We start from the raw sequence: 24,006 nt of genomic DNA, 5'->3' as shown, positions 1-24,006 counted from the left end.
CGTGGTGCAGAGTGGAGTAGTGTAGAGTGGTGCATTGCAGTGTGAGTTAAGGGAAACACAGGGACTTTCATCACATTCTGTGGGGGTCATCATTTTGCCATACGTTGCTGCATAATGCCATAAATTTAATAATGTTTCAAGGACATTATAAGTGCCCTTACTTTCTATAAGAACGAGCCAACCATTTTAGAAAGCAGCCCATGTTACTACTATATAAGACAACGTCAATTAACAATCGAAGAATTAAGCTAATCACATATATTAATATATAAATGTATGACAGTTTGATAGAAAATGAAGTCGGCTAGTATCAAAACACTAAAAATCATAAACAGAGGTGGAATTGACTGAAGAAAAACTCCAGAACAAGGTGAGATATGGTTGCCAACCTGTCACTTTGACATAGATTAGGAGTCCACCAATAGTAGTCTCTGGCTGTTCGGTAAGCCTCTCCTTCTTCATACACTCTTCTCAGATCACTCGTCCCAAGAAACTGCTGAGTCTGGAAAAACTCTCTCAGTCCATGAAGTCTATCCACCACCACCACTTGTCATAGACGTTTTGTAATAAATAGAAACCCTCTAGCTCAATGGCGTCGCTCCCTTGGAACAATTTTAAGGATGAAATGCTGTAAATCTCAATGCTATTAATTAGGATTGCCTTGATAGGAAGGGACATTACTGATTTTTAGCTCTTATCGCATCCAGTGGGTGTCTAACACTTTTTCTTGCTTTCAGATCATTGCTTCTTCTGAAATGGTACTAATTAGATGTACTTGAGAAATCCACAAAAACAAGTCTCTTAGCACCAGCAATTCGAACATCTGGCACAGTGCAGACATGTATATTCCTTCCGTTGTTTTTTCACAACATTATGTTATGTTGTGTTATGACAACAGCATTAGTATAGCACACAATGTGCCACTGCTTTGCGCTCCTAATGCTATTAAAGTCAGGACACCGTTCCAACCAAGCTGCTGGTTTCTATAGCAAAACATTGCTGGAAAGGATGCTGCCTCTGCCTGGTGACTTAGAACATTAGACACCTGTAGTGTTGTTTTACCACCAGCACATCCATAACTTGAAGCTACACTTTTTCATTCACCATTACCTTCTTTTCAATAAACTCTAGAAATCCCACATGGGCCAACTCTATGTTGCAGCCTGCACATGAGAGTGACGTGTAAATTGATAACCCTTCTCAGTAAATCCATTTTTCTTTGAGACTCACAGTGACTGGCACATATTCAAGACCATAGCTGCCTGCTTTCTGACAACCATGGTACAATTCTTTTGGGCTTTAATTAAGCTTTTACATTTATTCATTTGAATGCTGTGGCTTGAATTGACTACTCGGTTTTGATAGCTTGGTGTAAGGCATTTTCATCTGAAGACATCACAATCCTCTCTCTTCTTTATGCTTTTTATGTTTAGACAAGATGGTGGGTTTGAGGTGCCTTGATGGTTTATTGCCTGAGTTATCCACCCCAAGCTGTTAGTTCACTACAAAACGCCAGTCTTGGGGATGTAACATTAATTTCCCATTCCTGGTGGGTAGATCATGAGCCAGTCCTGACACAATCACTCTAGTGGCTTGTAGTTCATAAATATCTGTCAGGGGTGGGCATTAAAATAATTGCCAAAGTGGCAATATCCCCACCGAATTAACAGAGACTTTGGCCCTCATTCTGACATTGGCGGGCGGCGGTCGCCGCCCGCCAAAATCAGGCCGCCGAAAGACCGCTCCGTGGTCAAAAGACAGCGGTGGCCATTCTGGCTTTCCCGCTGGGCCGGCGGGCGCCCGCCGAAGGAGCGCCCGCCGGCCCAGCGGGAAAGGCCCTGCAACAATGAAGCCGGCTCCAAATGGAGCCGGCGTAGTTGCAGGGGTGTGACGGGTGCAGTTGCACCCGTCGCGATTTTCACTGTCTGCAAAGCAGACAGTGAAAATCTTTATGGGGCCCTGTTAGGGGGCCCCTGCACTGCCCATGCCAGTGGCATGGGCAGTGCAGGGGCCCCCAGGGGCCCCACGACACCCGTTCCCACCATCCTGTTCCTGGCAGTAAAAACCGCCAGAAACAGGGTGGCGGGAAGGGGGTCGGAATCTCCATGCTTGCAGCGCCACCATGGAGATTCAGCCCATGCAGGGGAAATCCGGCGGGAAACCGCCGGATTCCCTTTTCTGACCGCGGCTTTACCGCCGCGGTCAGAATGGGCTGGGAAGCACCGCCAGCCTGTTGGCGGTGCTTCCGTGGTCCCCGGCCCTGGCGGTCTTGGACCGCCAGGGTCGGAATGACCCCCTTTATTTGCTCAAAATCTTCAGCTCATCTCCCTTAAGGATCAATGCCCCTATCTCAGTGGGGATTGCTCCTGAGTATCTCTCCCTTCCTCCTTGTATCAACGTTGGCCTTGGTGGAGTTGGAATTCTCTAGCACCAAAGGCACTCTTGCTTATTGTTTAGATATCCCACTTAAATAAATAACTCTTCTACAAGTCATTCTCTTTGTATGTGCAGTTCCCTAGAGTGTAATTGATGAGCAACTGCTTTTCGGATGAACTTCAACACAAAATTGTGCCTGTTCTGTTGCAGTTATAGAAATCTTTCTATTGTTGAGGAATTGCGGTTTCAAACATGATTGTTTAAAAGAATGGGCATGAGACATTCATAATCAGACTGAAACGAGAGGGAGTAAAAGAAATTAATATGGGCCACCCCTACTTTCCAACTAGGAGTCATCAATCAAACAAAAGGGAGGCAAGCCTCATACAGTATGTGTAAATACTATACTGAACTCACACCAAAGGGCTACCTATATCTCTATAACCACATGGTTTATATTAAAAATGCCTTTTTGAGACAGTGATCAGTCTAGGTACAGAGTAATCACCATACATGCTCTTTGTCACTCATTTTTGCACTTATGCACCCATTAATTCAACCGCTGGCTAACTCTTGCATACACCCCCTCACACAACTGCAGGAAAACACACACTAACTCAACAACATATGCAAGATAAATAAAAAGAGTATAAATAGAAAGAATAAAACACAGAGCCATCTAAACACAGCTGGCATATGCTTGCAATAACAAAGCATAACATATCAGTTGGTGTCCATTTTGCAGTGGTAGTGTATATAGTATATAATTGCTTTCAAGATCCAGCAAGCATGGCCACCACATTTAGAACCATTGCACTGATTATCTTGTTTTGGTAAAATAATAATACACTATGGAGACCAGCACTCCATGATGGTCTCCTGGTTTAGAGTAAGTCATCACATGTTATGCAGAACGCAGCAGATTAAATGAATGACTAGCAAGTAAACGGTTAGCACTTCCTAGTGTAGTATGCGATCAAGAAAAATGAAAATAAAAACAGAATACATTGATCAATGAAAGGGGAACAATAAAAGGAGAAAATTGAAAATGAAAGGGCTGGTGCTCTGATGCTGAAGCACACTCATTTTCACGTGGATGTGAATGTGTTCAGAAACTGACACCATTCATAGGGAAAGCAAGCCAATGACTGATGTGGACTGAAACACTACCCCATGCAATACGCTGTTAGGGATGGAATAAGAGTGTAAATGATAGCAAGACAGACCAATGGCAGAACAAAACTGACCCAAAGGCCCTCTATGTGTCCATATGGGTATATATTTATATGTTGATGTCTGTATTATTTAATGACCTTTTTTACAAGATCTTGACAGACAACAAAGAATAGATTTCAGCAAGAATTATTACAGTGCAAACCTTCTAACCTTAGGGTTTGACAGAGGCAGTAACCTAGACCAATAACCTTCCCCACAGAGGTATTCCTTGACACTAGGGCCCTCATTACGACCCTGGCAGTCAGCGGTAATTTGGGGAAAGGTACTGCCAACAGGCTGGCGGTACCTTTTCACAAATTATGACTTTGGCAGTTTGGCTCAAGTCAAACACCACTGTACCACTCCGACCGCCAAGGTGGTAATGGCCGTTGGGCTGGAGACTTTAGTCTCCAGCCAGGTGGCCATTACAATCCCACCCTCGGGATTATGACCCCGCCTACCGCCATGGTTTTCGTGGCAAGCGTACCGCCACGAAAACCATTGCGGTAGGCACTGATAGGGGTCTCCCCATCCCTCTCTCCCTCCCCAGAGTCCTCCCTCTCATTTACATACCCACACACGCACACATATACACACATCCACACACGCATACCCACATCCACCCATGCATGCTCACATACATACCCACGCACCGCAACACACACCAACATACTTTGTCACACACACGCATTCACAACACACAACATACATGTACATTCACATTCAGTCATTCACGCACTCATTCAACGTGACTCACACCAGCATGCACGCATACAAACACAGATCCCCCTACACACGCAAACAAGACTCCCTACCCCCCTCTCCTGTCGGAGAACCCGATTTACCTGCTTGCAGGGGGTCCTCTGGCTGGAGATGGGACACAGCGCTGCTGTCAGCAGCAGCGTCCGCCAGCAAAACACCGCCAGGTCGTATCATTGTTCATGATACAGTAGGTGGTGTGTTGCTGCTGTGGCGCTGCTGCTGACAGCAGTGCCACCTTACCGCCGTCTGCCGCCATGACCATCAACGGAATTCCGCCAGCCTTCTGGCGGAATTCCGTCGATGGACATAATGCGGGTGGGCGGCTGGTAGGCACAGCGACGGTATGTTGGTGGCCGTCACCGTGGCGGTAGGCGGCAGTTACCGCCAAAGTTGCAATGAGGACCTAGGTAACAAAATACACATCGGTAGGCTTTAATACAGAGAAAAAACGATCCACCCTTGAAATGCCTATTGACTTTAACACATGCTTTCCACAATCAAATGTCAGGCCTACTACCTTTGTCATAACATTTCACAATCAACAAATCAGACCCTTGACATCTAAAATATAATTTTTTAGCTGTTATTATTGGATTGTCAATGTAACTAGCTTAGGGCTTCCGCACTGATTTTAGGCTTTCCCACAATGCTTCTATACCCACAGTTTGTTAGCGGGTGTAACCAGTATCAAAACCATTGACTAGTATGGTATTCTATGATATTTCATGTAACAAAATATCAATCTGTAGGCTTTATTACAGAATAGTAATAACCCACCATTACATTTCTCTTGACTTTAATATATGGTTTTCACAATAAATACATCAGGCTCACTGCCTTTATCATATCCTTTCATTATACACAATCAGGCTCATGACTTTTATCATTGGCTTGTCAACATCCTTAACTCAGACCTACTGTGTTGGTTATAAGCCTGTCCACAAGGTAATGTAATAAAATTCTAAATGTGCACAAACTCATAGTTACCAAACAATATAAAATCCCTCTAAATAAGGCCTAATAATGATCATCATAGTCAAATTATTATGACCCTAAGGTTTGTCCAAGTGGGCCACCAAAGCCAAAACTCATAGTTGCCATGGTAATCTGTGCAATTCTGTGTAACAAAATGCATACAGACTGAAGAACAGTGCAGTAACAATCCACCCTTACATTCCAATTGCCTTTAATACACGCTGTTCAGAATACGTAAATAAGGCATACTTTGTTTTTCATAAATTTTCGTTTTGAACAGGTCACACCTTAGTAAACTGACATCACTTTTCCTAGAGAACCTGTTAGAAATTGGGTTTCTGGTTGGCAGTGGTATGCAACCTATCCAAGCAGGAACCACAAACCTAGTCAGAATAAGATACACACTAAAAGTTAACCTGAGCTCACCCTCTCGTTGCTTCGCATAGAGCAGTCAGGCGTAACTTAAGAGGCAATGTGTAAAGTATTTGTGCAATACTTAAAACAGTAAAATAGTGAAAACACGACACAACTAATCGACTGTGCTTGAAAAATAGAGCTAAATTTAAGTAACAAAACAGACCAAAATAACAAAAATCCAATCAGTGGAAGTCGAGATATGAATTTTTAAAGAATATTTGTCAATGTAATGCTGTGTCAACCATGGGTATCTGGTCACACTCAACCAGGTTAAATCCAAACGTTAGGCCGACTGAGAAAGAGCATGGGCCGGCTACAGGAACCAACCTTGTCCTGCTGAAAGAGTACCTTTTCTGGAGGGTTGCATCAATATCAAAGATCCAATGCGAGGAGCAGGGGGGTGATGCGACTGCGATGCATATGTTCCAATCCACACAGGGATGCGTTATCATTGAAACCGCACAGTTGTTGATGCGATGTCCTCGAGGTGTGGCATCAGTCCCTTTGTGATGAAGGCGATGTGTCACAGTCAAGCTCGAGGAAGGATGCAATGGTTCGGATCAGCACAGTGACAGTGATGCGTGGATTTCTGTTGAGAACAGCTGCAGAACCCACTTCCAAGGGCCCAGGACTGGATTGGCACCACTTGACAGGACAGGACTCACAGTTGGCAGAGTCCAGAAGCTGTAGCAGAGGTGAATGAAGTCTTTGATGTCACTGAAACTTCAGAAGAGGAGGCAAACCTGTAAGCCCTTGGAGTCATTTTGGTTCTGGGGATGGAGAGATGCAGATCCAGTCTTTCTCAGTAATGGGCAAGGAGGACAACAGGCAGCAGGTCAGGCACAGCAAAGCATGAGTCCAGCAAAGTCCAGAAGAGTTTCAGCAAAGTGACAGTCCATTTAGCAGCAGAACAGTCCTTTATCCTTGCAGAGGTGTACTGATGGAGTGGTGTTTGGGGTCTAGTACTTATACCCAATTGTGCCTTTAAAGTGTGGCTTTAAGGAGAGATCTATGAAGTGCACAAAGTTCCTGCCCTTCCTTCCCTGGCTCCCGACACACTACAGGGGTTTTCTCAGCCCTTTGTGAGGGCTCAAGACCCAGCCCATTCAGGTGTAAGTGCCAGCTCCTCCCTTCTATACTGCCCATGATGGCCCATCAGCATGCAGATGGTCACTCAGTCATACCTACTCTCCATGTGTGAACGGCTGTCTTGAAGGAATGCACAAGAGCTCAGCTGTCACCCATCCAGACATGTATTCAGAGACAGACAGAAGGCCCTAAGGACCAGATGTATGACCATTTTTAGTGGTCACAAACAGAGATTCAATGGTAGCAAAAATGTTTTTTAAGAGCCGGCAGTGTTGACACGGACCACTGCCAACTCCTAAAAAATTAAAAGAAAACTTTTCATTTTTCTTTTGGAAAAAAGGTTGCTTTATTTAAAAGCAAACACAGACATGGTGGTCTGTTGTCCCCAGTAGTCCACCATTCCTGTGTTATTGCCTTTTGTCAATGGGTCACAAAGTGCAACCTGCCTCATGAATATTGATGAGGCAGGTAAATGGTAACCCCAAAGGGAATCGCTAAATGTGTCTGTGACACATTAGTACATTTCCTTTTGCGACTCACGACTGGCCCCACGTGATTTAAAGTAAGAAGAGACACACTTTCTAAAAGTGTCATTTTCAGAATTACAATTTAAATTCCAACTTCACCATAAGTTGTGATTTTAAATTGAGATTCCAGAGACACCAAACTTGGGGGTTCCATCTCTTTCCCAACTGGAAATTACACTTAAAAATGTAGTAAGGAAATCCTGATTTTAATCTATGGGAGAGATAGGCCTTGCAGTAGTGAAAAAAAAAGTTTAACAGTTTTTCACTACTGGGACATGTAAAACTTAAAAGTACATGTCCAACGTTTTAAATAAACTACACCATGCCCTTGGGGTTGTTCATGGCCAACCTTAGGGGTGTCATATGTACTAAAAAGCAATGTCAGCAGTGGTAAAGAGCCCAGAGTCCTAAAGCCAACAAAAAGTCAGAAAGCAGGAGGTCAGAAGGCTTAAAAAAAAGGTAGGGGAACCCACGCCAAGGGTGCCCTGTCTAACAGAACCAATACAACCTTTAGCCTTTACCATTGGCTTGATACTATCTCCAACACAGGTCTACTGAAGTGCACGTAAACTGAAAACTGTTAGGCATGCATCTATAAATTACAATTATGTACAAAACTGCAGTTGTGAAAACAAAAATCAACACAATTAAATTTTATTCCCAGGGTTTGTCAGAGTGTATGACCAATACCGAATCTCTTACCTACTTTTGTCATCTATGGGACTACTTTTAAAAAATTTCTACAGTCAGTAGCACAGTGGGACAACAATTTAAAGCTAAAGACGTATTGGCTTTAAAAAATATTTTTTTACAAAAAAATATCGACCTACCTTTTTCATCATTTTTATAATAAATTGACCTGACCTATGGCATCTGGTATTACTTTTTGCTGAGCACTAATAAGCTCCACAACTATTTTCAATGGCTTGTCACTATGTTTAACTCAAGCCTACTATACTGAATGTAAACTTTCTTGGAAGGCAGTCATCATACATACATTCACAAAATTACAAATGTAGACAAAATTGTAGTTGGCGAAGTTAAATACTATCACTCCTAAGAGAGCCTATTAAGGATTGTCAAAGTGCCTATCTTTATATGCCACGTTTTTAGGTCAAAGCGTGCCAGACAGTGCAGCTGTCTGGTTTGCTAAGGATTTCTTGTGGGAATTCTGAGTGCTTCCCTAGGAATGCATTCTGTCCTTTTGCTTATAATTGGTTTGTAACTCATAGTTGCTTGCTTTCTATTTGCTTGATTTATTTGCTTTATGCTGTTGAACTTGAATATGTTGCTCCCATACCCCATAACCTGTTTACTGTGTTCTTCTACAAACTCACTTTCTGTAAACAGGCCTTTAAATCTTATTCTTATTTTTCCACATTTGCTGTGCATTCAAAGACAGAGGTCAAATGTCAGGCATTGCCTTCAAAGGGAGCTTGGTGTTTAATTGTCTTTCTTTGGCTTCAGATTGCAAACATTTATGTGACAATCATCCTGTGGAAGAAAAGCATTTATTTCTAGCACACAACAAGTGTGCTGGAAAGAAATATTTGAGTACGATCAATACACTAGGTGATTCCACATATCGTTAGTGCGCAATAAAACGGTATCTGTGTAAATGTAATGGTCATTTTATTCGAAAATATGCTTTCTGTAATGACAGTGCTTTACCCCACCATGCAAACTCCAATCTTTGCCACTCCACTGAACAATACTCTTTTGTATTCTCTGTCCTCTACGTTACACCACTCCATTATACCTTACATCATTCCACTCTACAGCAATCCACTCCACTCTATGACACTCCATGTCACTCCACTCTACTCTAGTACATCCCCTCCACTCTAAGACACTTGCATGCCGCTCTACAATACTCAACTCCACTAATATACACCCCTCCACTCTACCTCAACACTCCACAGCACTTACCCTACTCAAATCTGCCTGATCTACCCACTCCAATCTACCCCACTCCATTCCACATCAATCTACCCCACTCCACTCCAATCTATCCCACTTCTCTCCACTTCATTCTATTCCACTTAACACCAGTCTAAACCACTCCACTTCAACATACCCCACTCCACTCCAATCTACTCTAAACTTCCCAACTCTACTCCAATCTACCCCACTTCACTCCAATCCATCCTAATTTAACCCACTACAATCTACAGCAGTCCAGTCCAATCTACAACAGCCTACTCCAATCTTCCACAAGTCTCTGTGATGTATCCCACCCATTCCAATCTACTCCACTCCACTGTAGTCTACCCCAATGTTTCCCACTCCACTGTAATCTTTCTCACTCCACTCCACCCACCTCCACCCCACTGCACCCTATCCTACTCCACTTCACCCCACTCCAATCTACCCATGCTCCACTCCCATCTTTCCCACTCCACTCCAATCTACCCCACTCTATCTGACTCAAATCTACCAAGATCTATTACACTCCTATCTACCTCAATCTACTCCACTCCACTCCACCCAACCTACATTATTCCTCTTCAATGTATTGCAACCTATCCCAATTTACCCCAATCCACTCCAATCTACCACACTCAACTCCACTCCAGTCTATCTCACTCTGCTCTACCTCAATCTACCCAACCCCAATCGACCCAACACTGCCTCACTTTACCCCACCCCACTCTATCCCATCCCACTGTACCCCACCTCATTCTACCCCATCCCAATCTATCTCAGTCCAATATATTCCACTGCAGTCTACTCCAATCTACCTCACTCCACTCCAATCTACCACACTCTACTCCACTCCAACCTACCCCACTCCACTCTAATCCAATCTACCCAACTCCTCTCTGGTCTACCCCAATCTACTCCACTCTAGTTCAATCCATTTCACTCTAGACCAATCTGTCCCACTCCACTCCAAACTACCCCTCTCTATTCTACCCTACGCTACCCCAGTCTACCCCACTCCACTACAATCAACCCCACTTCAAACTACCACAATCTACCCCACACCAATGCACCTCACTCCACTATACCAATCTACCACACTCCATCCCAATCTACCCCATTTCACTCCAATCTATCCCATTCCCCTCCACTCTACCCCACTCTACCTCAATCTACCCCATTCTACCCAAATCAATCCCTCTATAATCTACCCCAATCTACTCACTCCAATTTACCCCACTCCACTCTAGTCTAACCCACTCCAGTCTACCTCGCTCTACTGCAAACTACCATATTCTACCACAATCTCCCTTACTACAATCCACCCCAATCTACCCATTCCACTCTACCTCACCCCACCCTAAACTAATTATTTCATGTTACTCCTATCCACCCCACGATTGACTCCAATCATATTTCTCTCACTCCACTCCACCCCAATCTACCCCAGTCCACTCCAATCTACCCCACTCCACTCCAATCTATCCCACTCTATCTGTCTACTCCATTCTACCCAAATCTACCCATCTACAGTCTACCCCAATCTGCTCCACTCCACTCTACCCCAATCTACCCTACTCCACACTAATCTACCCACTCCACAACTCTCCAATCTACCCCACTCCACCCCATCCCACTAACATTTAGCGATGCTGCACAGCAGCCACACTTGTGTACAACATGGCTAGAACACATTGACAAAGCCAATAGCCCTCACATAGGCAAGACCTATTGGTTTTGACAATGTCTGTTTATGGTGGGTCACCAACACCAAAATCCTTGCTTACTATGGTGATCTATGAGATTCCATGTAGCACAATATCTGCATAAAAGCTGTAGTACAGTGTAATAGTAATCCAGTTTTAAAAGTTTAAAGACCTACTGCTTTTAACATACACTTTTCACAATAGGTTGGTCAGGCCTACTGACTTTGTCATTACATTTCATAATAAATAGATCAAACCATACCCTTCACTTCTGGATTTACTCCTCAAGCAACATACTCTGGCAACTGTCATGCATAGTAATACAATTACAACTATGTTGAAAAATACAATTTACAAACAATATACAACCCCTGTAAACAGAACAAGATTCATCATAGTGAAAATGCCATGCTTTGTCAGATATGCCTACTGCTGTACCTGTGAGATAACATGCAATAAAATACTTGTCTATAGCCTGTAACACAATAGGGTAACAACCAACTGTTAAAGTTTTACTGACTTTAACAAATTCTTTTCACAATAAATGATTTAGACCAACTGCATTTGTCATAACGTTTCAGAATAAGCAGAACAGACCTATGGCATTGGACCAAATGCTTGCCAGTACACTAATGAGCTTTATTGCTTGTCACCATAACCATCTCAGGGCTTTTATTTTGAGCGTAAGCGTTTAAACAAGGCTCCCATCAGGCACACAGTGATAACATTTGAAAGGTATACAAAATTACAATTGGCTTAGCAAAATCTCTTTTAAGATGGTATTTATGAGAATTCTCTTAGTGCTAATCTTCTATATCCATGGTTTGGTACAGGGGACAACCAACAATAAAACCTTTGCCTACCTCAGCATTCTGTGAGATTTTGTGGAACAAAACATCTATCTGCTTATATATAGAGTAATAACTATCCACTCTAAAATTCCTATTGACTTAAACATGCATTTAATAATCAATGCGTCAGGCCCAGTACCATTATCGTGAGATTTCATACTAAACATATCAGGCCTTTAGCCAAGCTCATTGGCTTGCCACCACAAGCAACTCAGTCCTGCTATATCAAGTAAAAGGCTTGCCAGATGATAAAATGACCAATACAAGACTTTTTTTAGTGAAAGTGCATCAGATTGGCCTAATTAAATCCTCTATGGGCTGGCACAGCTCTATATTCTTTCATATTCTAATGTTGAAAAAGTCAGATTGTGGCCCATATATTTGCAACAGGATGAGAGCAATCAGCCAGGAATTCACAAGGGTAATGCCTCAAATTGAACTCCGACAAAACTGTGGTACTGATCTTTGGAAAGAACACCTCCTCTTGGGACCACAGCTCATGGCTGGAAGACCTCAAACCCATTCCCACACCAACTGACTTCACTCATAACCTCATCATAATCTTGGACTGTCAACTGACCATAAAACAACAAGTCAACACAGTCGCCTCCTCCTGTTTCCACACCACATGCTCTGCATCCCAGAAAGATCATCGCACATGACCTCATCACCAGCCTCATCGACTAAGGCAATGCACTCTACACTGGTATCTCCTCCCAGCTTCTCAGAAGACTCCAGACAATACAGAACGCAGCAGCCAGAGGCATCCTGGACCTCTCCAAGCTTACCCACATCACTCCACTGGCTCTCTGTCCAGAAAAGATGCCAGTTTAAGGCACTCACACATGCTGACAGAGCCCTCCACAAACTTGGACTGTCCTACATCAACCACTGGCTGAACTTCCATCTTCCCTTGAGACACTTGGCTCCACTTCACTCACACATGTCCCCTGCATCCATCGCACATGCAGCAGGGGTTGTGCATTCTCCTACATCACCGACAATGCCTGCAATGACCTCCCCCTCCACCTCTGAATGTCATCCTTCCTGGCAGACTTCAGAAAGCAACTCAAGACCTGGCTTTTCGATGCAGATGCAATAACCTCTGTGCCCAAATACCCTTAGGGGTGATAGTGTTGCGCTTTCCAAAAGATTGATTGATTGATAACATTGTAAACAGCCTTAATACGGTAAGGGGTGTTTTGATTTTTTTCCTGGTTGGCAGATCTCAAACTTTCATAGTATAATACTGCTAAAGGTAAATTCTATCCTCACAAAAGGGAAGCGTCAGCAGGACAGAACCAATATACTTTACTTTATTTCGGCCAAAAAGCCATAAAAGTGAACAATTAGACACCATGTCATAGTTAAACTACATATCAATTTGTAGAAAAGAAGAATAAACGAATTACCACATTATACATTTAAAAACCGTAAATGAATTTTAAAATCACATAATTTTAAAACAGTACAATACAAGCATTATTATTCTTAAAATCTTAAAGTCCTGTCATGTTAAATGTAAAAAGGTTAATGGCTCATTATCTTTTATTCCAATCAAATCAAATAGCAGGTTATTATAATAAATAACTAAGACCAATATGTTAAAACATACAATTATGACAATTCTCTAGTTCTTATAGCCCATGCACTTTGCAGATATCTTGCAACTGAAAAAACTATTTTATCATTTGTATCAGTTATCATTAAACGTAATCCTATATTCCATTCCCTTATCCCCAGTGACCTGCATAACGGGGCAATCCACTTCTTCCTCGGAGCCAAGTATCTAGGGCAAAAGAACATAAAGTGCGCGAGTGACTCTGTAGTTTTTTTACAAAAATGACAAAATGTAAAATTCTGGTCCTCCTCTCTCCATCTCGCAGTAAATGACTTGAGCGGAAGGATCCCTAACCTGAATAATTAATATAGAGCGCTTTAGTATAGGGGGGATTAACATTATCCATATAGGCCTCAAATTTGGGACTACATTTATGGTCTAGAAACTGCAGGGTCCGACTACCTTTATTATTATACCATGTTTGGACCAAAATATTCTCCCAATAGCACCTATTTATGTGCTCTTTTACTTCCTTGGTCAGATTCTGAGGAGCACTCCACACCTCTTCCATATTAAGGAGTTTACACATATCTCTAATGTGTCTAAACCAAGGGATCTTTAGTGCACAATCATCTACTAAAAACTATTTTAATGCTAAATGGAGAGTGGACAAATGCTCAGAAGTCCAAAGCCGAACCCAATACTTGAGTGGTCTTAATGCAATTACGTTATGTATCTCATTTAGAGCTAAATCAAATCTGAGGGGGATGAGAGGGGTGCTCGTCGGCAGTCGCAAGAAGTTTCTTAAAAAACGATTTTCTACTGTAGTCAAACACCTAGAATTAGTGTGGCCCCAAAGCTCAGCACCATAGATTGAAGCTGCAACTGCTGCTGCTTTATAAACAGTAATAGCAGGTGATATCTCTCCTTCTGAAATATTGGCAATTTTCCTCCCTATAACTGTTGACCTCTGCCTAAGAGCTGTCAAACTCTTTCCAATCTGCGCCGACCATCCTTGGTCATCACTTAGCCTTATCCCCAAATAATCAAATTGACTAACTCTCTCCACTAATTGGCCTGCTATAGCCATTTTCCCCCTAAAAGATTTATGCAGATTAAAAACCATGTACTTTGATTTGGTTGGGTTTATTTCAAGTCCTCTCTTAAAACAGAATTGATAAAAAGCATCCAATTCATTTTGCAAACCCATAGGTGTTCTCGAGATTAATAAAGTGTCGTCAGCGAACATTAAAATGGGAACAGAGGATCCAGCTAGCTTTGGGGCATCATGGTTACAGTTTAGTAGTTAATCCGCCGCGCCATTAATGTAGAGGTTAAACAATGTTGGGGCCAGGATGCTCCCTTGTCTCACCCCCCTATTAACGGGTATCGCTTGTATCAAGTCACCACTTTGGGACCAGCGTACTTTAGCATACGTCCCCTCGTGTAAGTACCTTATCAAACTTAATAGTTCTCCATCGAGTTGATAGCTCTCCAGCACAATCCACAATAGGTCCATTGGGACCGTATCAAAAGCAGCTTTTAAGTCGATGAAGGCTACATACAGGTGACATTTCTTTAGTGACAAGTATTTCAAACAAAGGAGATTGAATCTGAATACCTGGTCTATTGTACTCATTCCTTTTCTAAAGCCTGCCTGGAAGTCGGAGAGAATATGGGATTCCTCTATCCATACCTGTAATCTATTCAATACCTGCTTGCTAAATATTTTTTGACTAACATCAAGCAGGCTGATGGGCCTATAATTAAAAGTTTCTTCCCTTGGTCCTTTCTTATAGATAGGAACTATTATTACTCCTTGCCACGAGGGGGGAAGTCCCCCCCACTCAATATCTCGTTGCTAAGCGCATTTAGATACAGGGACCAAGTTGTAGGTCGGGACAGAAATAGATCACTAGGGATGCCATCCAACCCAGGGGCCTTCCCTTTACAGACTGATTGAAGAGCCCGAGTAGTTTCTTTCAGGGTGAAAAGGTCCAGGGCAAATTTAGGTGATGGAAGTCCCCCAAAAGCTGATGAATTTAATGAATTAGGGCAAGAATCATTAGGTTTTGATAGAGAGATAGTTGCACTACTGGTATGAGGTTTCCTATATACGTTTTTAAAATGTGTCACCCAATTTTCTGGCTGGATTACAGGGTAATTCTCCATGCCTTGAGAGCTACCTTTATCTGCCACTAATTTCCAGAATAATTTGGAGTCCTTCCCATGAAGTGCCTCTACCAACCTATTCCAGTATTTGGTTTCCCACTCTTTTTTTGCATTTTTTAGTACAACTTTATACGCAATCCTAAATTCTCTTATCTCTCTGGGCTTCCCTGCCTTCAGTGCTCCCAATAGTTGTGATCTGGCCTGGCGGCAGGAGTTGGAAAACCAGCTTAACGATCTTGTCCCATTCTGTGTCCGCCTCCTTACTACCTGAAACTGCGATTTTAACCGGTTGGTCAAAGAGCCGTGCAAGTGGATCAAGTCCACCAATAAAATGTTTGCATGCTTCAGTGGGGACAGTGTTTTTACAACTATTTGGTAAATTAATAGTTGAAAATTAACATCGCCCTCCACCCATTCCCATTTCACATTTTTAAAATCATTTTTCTTATCTAGGTCAGAACCAATTTTCTAGGATGTGCCAAGGCTAGACTGAGACATGGCAACCAGCTTTAACTAGTAGGGTGTGTTAGCACGGTTCAGCGTATTAGGATCTTTAATGCTGAGAAAGGCAGATTGCATGTCATATCTCTGCAATGCAAAAGCTCAGCAGAATGTTACCAAGTGCTCCAAAATCATCAAGGCTAAGCCAAGACATAATGGCCAGCTTTAAGGTAGTATGGGATAGTCTCATTTTGTGCTATAAAATGCCCGCATTGCCCAAGACCAAAGCTCTTGAATTATCAAGACAGGTAAAGGCTCAGGCCTCCGAGAACAGACCAAAGCTGCAGTATCCACTAGACACAATTAACACACTCTGCTGTTGGAACCAAATCCAGAGGGGTTGAGTTAGGAGTTGTACAGGACAGGAAATGAGCCTCTTGACTACTGTTTTTTTTAGTTCAAAAGCTTTTGGCTAGAGGTGAGGGCAGATTTAATGGGCAGAGGTGGTATGAAGTGGGATTAAGTCAGGCAAACAAGCTTAGAAGAAAAGTCAACCCATGGAGCTATATTTAAAAAGTATTTTTTACAAGGCTCACGGGTCAGAAAAGAGCTGGGATAAGATCCAGCAAATTGATAACTACCAACTTAGTACCATGCGACTGTCCTAGTCGAAAATATGGAAGCAAATCTCTTTTCTCTACAGTGTCTCTTTTTTACCGTGGAATGTTATTCACTGCTGCTAATGAAGGTAGATGGTGTTTTAGGTGGACATTCTAGAAGGTCTGGAGGATGGGTCATTATGTAAACTAAAAAGAACAGGGGTCTATGGGATCCACACAAAAGTACTGCGTACGCATGAAGGGGTGAGGAAAACAGGATTACACAAAGCATGCGGATTTGCTCTTGGACTGATTAGGAAGCAACAACTAAGCTCTTCTTTTGTGTATGCAGGGTGCCCGCCTAGCTAAGATTGAACTATGACCTGACTAGGGCTTGCCTGACTGGTGGCTGTCTGCATTTGAAAGTCTTCAAAAGGCCAATAGAGGCCTGAAGCGTGAACCCCTGCTCACATTTTGGCTTCCTTCTGTCTAGCAGGGGTAATTGGAATCTGGGTCTTTTAAAGTTAGTGTAGGTTCTACTCAGACTTGGTTGCGCTTCCACTCCTTCCTCCTTCATTCATTATATTTGCTTAGCAGTAGACACTATTAACTAAATAAAATAAAATTGTGCAGGGTGGCTGCTTTTGTCAATAATTCCCATTCTCACTCTTTGGCATCATTTTATTAATTTAACAGCATTTCTGTCTTGTGCATGTCACTGTACGGATTACTGGGCCTTCTCCAATTACCTCTCCCTTTTTTGGTGTATGGACACACAGTATCAAACTACCCTTGTGGATATGCTAGTTAGTTCTTATTCTTAGAATTATAATTTGGGTTTCTTTCTCTCACATACCCTCACCCATCACACCATCAGGCACTGTGCCCCATAACACGATAACCACACCTCAGTGGCCATCTTATATGACCTGACAAATCTTTCCATAAAGGCTCAAAATAAAATCAATGGCCTCCTATATGCACGCCTTACATGGTGTAAAATGATACCTGAGAGGGTGTGTACTTCAGTGCCCCACTTAGGGATAGTAAGTGCTATACAAACAATTCAATACAAATAAATTACAGTGCAATACATAAGGAAACTAACATGGGTAGAACTTAAACACGTCTCCCAGTATTATTCTGAAAGCTCTTTTTTGTTTAACAATAGGATCAAACAACAATGGATATCCCAAACTACTCTCAAGCACACATCTGCTCTCTAAAGACTAATTTTAATGATGGAAGAGGAAGGTGCTGGGCCTGGAAAACAGCAATACGTTCCTCATGACTTCCCTCCTCACATATGTGTAGCTGTCATGGAAAACAAACACTGCAAATCAGCTTATTATGTAAGGCAATTTAACAGTAGTACAGTAAAATGTGTGCGCTCCTGCATTTTCAAGCTCTTTCTCACTTTGAGTTTGACATTTTATTTGTGTCAGTGAGACTTCAGTAGCTAGTCTTACTGCTGCTGGGTCAGGCAGTTGGATAAAGAAACAAAATAAACAGAGCTGTGTGGAGGGAAAGTACTTTTTCTGCGGAAGCACACAGCTCTGTGCAATCTAAACGTACTCTTGTCCTGCAATATATGGATGCAGCCAAAGCACCTCTCCATATTATTCCTTAAGATCTCTTTTTGTAGCTCGATCACATAAGGTATGGTGACCTCTGCTCTGTCAAGCCAGACATAAAAACTATATTAAATGAACTAGGGAAAAGTATGTCTGCCTCTGTTAAAAATATCACAGCTTTGGAATTGCTGAGCAGTCAGTACTTAACCTGGCAGGTAACACAGAGTCAAAGCAGTGAGACAATTGTCAGGTCTATTTTCAATTCCTGGTTTATCTCAATCACTGATTATTGTAAACACACAGTTTATACAGTATATGCAAAAGTACATGTAATTGAACATACAATCACAATTCAATAAAATGCATTTAAACATATAAAACTGTGGACAACATATATCCAGTGCAATCAGGTTAGCATTGCAAACATTTTTCCTGAATATTCAATGGCAGCATTAAACAAAATACAAAATATGGCATCAACATTTTCACACAAAAACATGTATTAGCCACTTCCCCTGGGGTATTGATATAGGAAACACTATAGAAACAACTGTGTTGCCTCCAGTAAAAGCAGAGTTGCAAAATGATTTTCCAAAACAAGTTATGTACTTACTTGTGCACCCAGTAAGACTGACTGCTTAATGACAACATCCCAAGTTAAAATGTCCTAGATAATAAAGAGCTCGACAAAGGTTGTATATTATTGTATTAGAGTTCCATATTATATCCATCTTCAGCTTATATCCCATTGAACAACTTGGTATCCTCTTTTGCAATGCTTTGGAGAAATTACAGCTTTTGGTCCCAACACCTATTTTTCAGCAGCTATCAATTGCTTGTGAATACAGTTCAGTTAGACCAATGATCACTGTAGCCTTGTGATGAGAAGCTTTCTCCGAAGTGCATTAACCATGGCAAACTACCAGCCTCCTCAAGATTCATGAGTTCCCAAGGGACATTTAGGTGAATTATTTCAGTCAAAGGATTAGCCAGAAAAGTTCAGTGTTTCATTTCTAAAAGAATAAATGCTAGTGCCCAAACCTATGCTCAGATTTCCTTGACTGCCATTGTTAAATGTCAGCATACCCAATACCAAGGCTGTGCCTTCTCAAATCCACTCCAGGCCTCTTTAAACTAATGCCAGACGCTCCTTTCCCCTTTATCTCACTATTCAGCTTCCTGCTTTCTCCCCTTCTTACTTTTTTCCACCTTCCACTTCATCCTTCTTTCCCGTTTGTGCATTTTCCCTCCCTTTCTCTCGAGAAATGCCTGAAGAGATTAAATAAGTCCCAACAATGAGTGTTGTTATGATATCTGAACTTATAAGCACATGTCCAATGAGGTCTCATGGTGCTAGAGCTACAGAAGATAACCCTGTTATACACTCTGGCAAATTTAATCATAGGCCAATTTGAAGAGCCAGGTCTTCATGAGTTTCTTGAATCTGTAGTAGCAGGGAGAAACCCTGATGTCAGGAGGGAGGGTGTTCCAGATACCACGGGCAAGTGTAAAACAAACCGGAACCACCCTGCAACTTCCTTTTTTGAAGGGAGGGATAGAGAGAAGATTCAGATAGGTGGATCTTACATTGGGACCAGGTATATATTCATGGATGTGAGCCAAGTGAAGGCCTTGCTGAGACTCTGTAATGATTTAAAGACAGTGCAGCAGGCTTTCAAAATGGAACATTGTTCAATTCATAGCCAATGAAGTAAAAACAACAGGAGAGTGATATTACACCTCCAAGGTAGTTGGTACAAGAGCCTGGCCACCTGATTTCATATTTGTGAGAGTCTAGCCTCTTGGGAAGACCCAAGTTGACGGAGTTAGCATAGTCAACTCTCTAAATGACCAATGCAATAAGAACAAGTGTGAAAGCTTCAAAGGAGCGAAGTCTACCAATCTTCAGAATTTTAGGAAGTTGGAGAAAACATGCTGAGACTATGGCCCTTACACGAGGCTTCATTGACAGCTTCCGGTCAATCAATACTCCCAGATTTGTAACTGTCTACTTAGGCTGGGGAGAAGTGCCCATTGAAGAGGGCCAAAAGGCGGCATTCCAAAGGTTAGATTGTTTTCCAGTGGGGACAATCGCAGTCTTGTCTGAATTCAGTTTAAGTTGGCTACAGTTCTTCCAATCATGGATGTATTACATTGTGTCCTGAAAGGATGACATCGATTCAGGTGAGTTTTTGATGGAAAAAATGAATTGCATGTCATCACCAAGGAACACATATAATAGTAAAAAAACAGATATATAGATCAGTAAATTATACCAAGCATATTTCTATGTTACAGCACTAATTTGTTGTCCAAATTTATTCTCAGGTGATATGGGCTATGCGCTACAGCCTTGGCTGCTAACACAATATGCTAAACCAAAAACACCAACAGAAGAAACTTGTAATGCTGCGCATTGTAGGACCCATAACATCATATATAATCACAGAAGGTGTGGGGTAGTAGGAACAGGGGGTGAGACTGGGTTAGTCTTTTAACCAGTGTCTGGTTATTTAAGGTTGCTGGATAAGGGGTGCTGTGTTGACCTACAGGAATGACGGGGGATTTTCCTTTACGGACTAGGTGGTCTCACACACATAATAGTGTCATGCTTCATCATATGACCACCTAGCCCCACCTAAGTAAGATGATACTACTCAGGCGGACTCGACCTCTGGTTAAAAGAACCAGAGGGAGTGCTGAAATTAAATTGACTGGATAATTACAGTGATCCAGAGGGGGTGAATAATAAAATTACCTAACATGTCACCGGTGGCTCTTATTAATTTTAATAGTGGTGCATGTTGGTAAGACTAAAACTAAGGGGAAAGGCTCGTTAGAGGATAATGTCTCTTGGAGTCTAAAAGGGGTTGTACATGACCAACATGTTTCTGCCCTCACTAAGTGCTGGTAGGTCAGGGGCATTCGTCAGGGTCGGAGCACGTGTAATCAATACGGTGCTCAAAGTAAACGTGTGTGTCCTACCTGAACAGGTAGTTCACGGTGGGGTAGGCCTATAGTGAATAATAAATAGATCACAATTAATTCAGAGTGACAGAAGGGTGGCAAACCACAGCACACAACACAGCAATCAGTGAAAAATTGAAAAGAATGCACTCACATATGCATGCACTTGTGACTTACCCCGGAGCTGGGGGCGTGTTGCCTCTGGTCTGGCTAGAACCGGGGGGGGGGGGTTTCCCTTGTAGTCACACTCTGAGGAGATTAGGTGTTTAGCAAGGGGGGACAGGAGAAAGAGGGGAGCTAAGTACGCTAAGTGCATAAAGGAGGAAACAGCGCAGGGTGCGCTGCAGACAGGGGGAGGCTGGTGAAGCAAGGAAGTGGCAGGAGAAGGGAAGGTAAAGAAAAAAGGTCTATATAGCGTGAGAGAGAGACGGAGCCATCGAAACGAAAGAAATAAGGAAAAAAGGAAAAAAGGGGGAGGATAGAGGGACAGGAACGAAGAGAAAGGAAGGGTGCCCAGGAAGTACAGATAGAGAAGGCTACCAGGTGAAAGGCCGGTAGCAGTTAAAAGAAAGAAAGAATACGTGGACCAAAATTAGCCCACACTTACCACGCCAAAGGGAATACCATGGGGATTACCTACGTGCCGGAGCCAGGCCGCTCTGGTACTGACTGACCGCTAGGCCAGGTCTTTATGAGGAGGTCCAGCCAATTAGTGCGGAGCTGCAGAGGTCGGGGGCGGTGCCCGGTAATTATGCTCAGGTGTACTGGATGTCGAAGCAACAAAGCACAGTTCCCATTGTGTCGTAAAAGAAACGCCCCCTCGGGGGTCGTGCGGGGCGCGGAGCCTCATGGGCCCTGATAGGTCCACACGGAACGCACCGCCCCGCGGGGGCACCCGGTTACGGGGCCCCGTGGGGAAGGTCGCGTCCGGCGACGGTGAGCAGAGACAAGACGCCCCGCCCGCGGCGCGGATGACGCGCACGGGCGGGCATCCTACAGTGACGCGCCGCGCTAAACGCGGCGCGCCCAGTAGTGACGCGTCGCGAAGCGCGGCGCGTCAGATGTACCGTGGGACTCTGGGGGAGCGAGTCCCACGGTGAGAGACCCGGTAGTCGAAAAGAGGGCAACCAGGGATAGATAGTGAATGCGGAAAAAGAAGGAAGGCGGGGGGGCGGGCGCAGTGGTGAAGGGAAGGTGGCAGGAACGAAGGAAACAAGAAAGTGGGGGGGAGGGGGGTGAAGGGGGGGAAAAAAAAGGGGAGAAAAAGATAAGGAAAATGGATGAGGGGGAGAAAAGGAAAACAAGGAGAGGGAGGTGGAAAGGGAAGCATGGGACAAGAAAGGGAAGAAAAAGACTGGGGGAGATGTGATGATAAAAAGATGGGAAGAGAAAGGGAAAGAAAATATATAAGGTATGGTAGGGGGGTATGAAAGCAGGGAAGGGGAGAAAAGGTTCTAGATGGGGAAGGAAGGAAGGATAAGACGAGGGGGGGAGAAGAAGAGGACGAGAATGTTGAAAAGGAAAGAGGGAAATCAACCCCAGAGGCGGGGAGTAGAGGGAATCCAGCAGATGTTTAGAGGATTGAAAAGGAGGAAAAGAAGGGGTGGAAGAGAAGGGAAAGAAAGAAGAAAGGGAAATGGGGGAAGAGGTGGAAAGAGCGACAATGACAGGTGTACTAAGGGAGCTACTCTGGTAGGTAAGGTAGGGTTCTGATATACAAGTATGGAAGATAAGTCCCACAGTGGGGAATAGGCGGGCTCGTTTGAAAAATTATCTAATACTACTTGAGATCCTGGGTGGACGGTCATAAAATGAAGGTATCATTTATGTATTTACAGTCATCAGCCTAGAGCTGACCATTGAATATTGTCATTTAGTCCTAAGGTGTCCGTACGCAACCTCCAAATCCATCTCTGTTCATACATTAGGAGCTTGTGTTTGGCATTGGTTGCTATTGATTTAAGTTGATCCAGTACCACCCACTGCATATCATCAGGATGGTGATTGCTGGAGATGTAGTGCTCTGTGAGTCTCGTAGCATCTCTTTTGCACCGGATGGTGCTTCTATGCTCGCAGATGCGTGTGCCCACTCTTCGTGTCGTCATCCCAATGTATTTCTTGTCACAAGGGCATGTGATCATGTACACCACATTTTTACTGTTGCAGTTCGTTAGTTGCCTAAGCTCCCAGGGCGTTGGTAGTCCCAAGTCAAGTGTGAGGGTTTTCTTAGTAAAGGCGCAAACACTGCAATTGCCGCAAGGGTAATGTCCTTTGGGAGGGGGAAGGTCCCAGAGGGTCTTCTGTCTGCTTGTGGTGGGATTTATCCGAGGGCGGGTATGCACAATCATATCCCGGATACTTTTTGCTTTTCTGTAGGCATTCATGGGGATCTCAAAGGGGAGACCACCAGAGGTGAGGATTTTCCAGTCTTCATTTATTATTTTTTTGATCATGTTGGACGCTGGGTTGAATGTGGTCACACAGATCAAGGGATTTCCTTTACTGCTTCGACTGCTTGGATGCAGTAGAGTCTCTCTGGGGCTCACACGGGCCCGTTTATCTGCTCTCCTCAATAGGTGATCTGGGTATCCTCTTGCTCGAAGTTTGCCACTCAGTAGCTGAGCATGTTTTTTATAGTCCGTTAGTTCCGTACAGTTCCGTCTGAGGCGGAGGTATTGCCCTACAGGGCTACTTGACTCACCGCAAAATTGCCAAATTCCAGAAAGATCTGGACAGGTTCTCCCTAGAGAGAGTACATCCCTACTCCAGGGAAGATTTTGTAGCCCAACCCTCGTTGCCCTCCGATACCTCCTCGGGGGGTTACTCCAGTTCAGACTCCGACTCTAATCGG

Source organism: Pleurodeles waltl, chromosome 5 (genome assembly GCF_031143425.1).
Source record: "Pleurodeles waltl isolate 20211129_DDA chromosome 5, aPleWal1.hap1.20221129, whole genome shotgun sequence".
NCBI lineage: Eukaryota > Metazoa > Chordata > Amphibia > Caudata > Salamandridae > Pleurodeles > Pleurodeles waltl.
The sequence above is the reverse complement of the archived record's forward strand: the minus strand, read 5'-3'. Positions refer to the sequence as shown.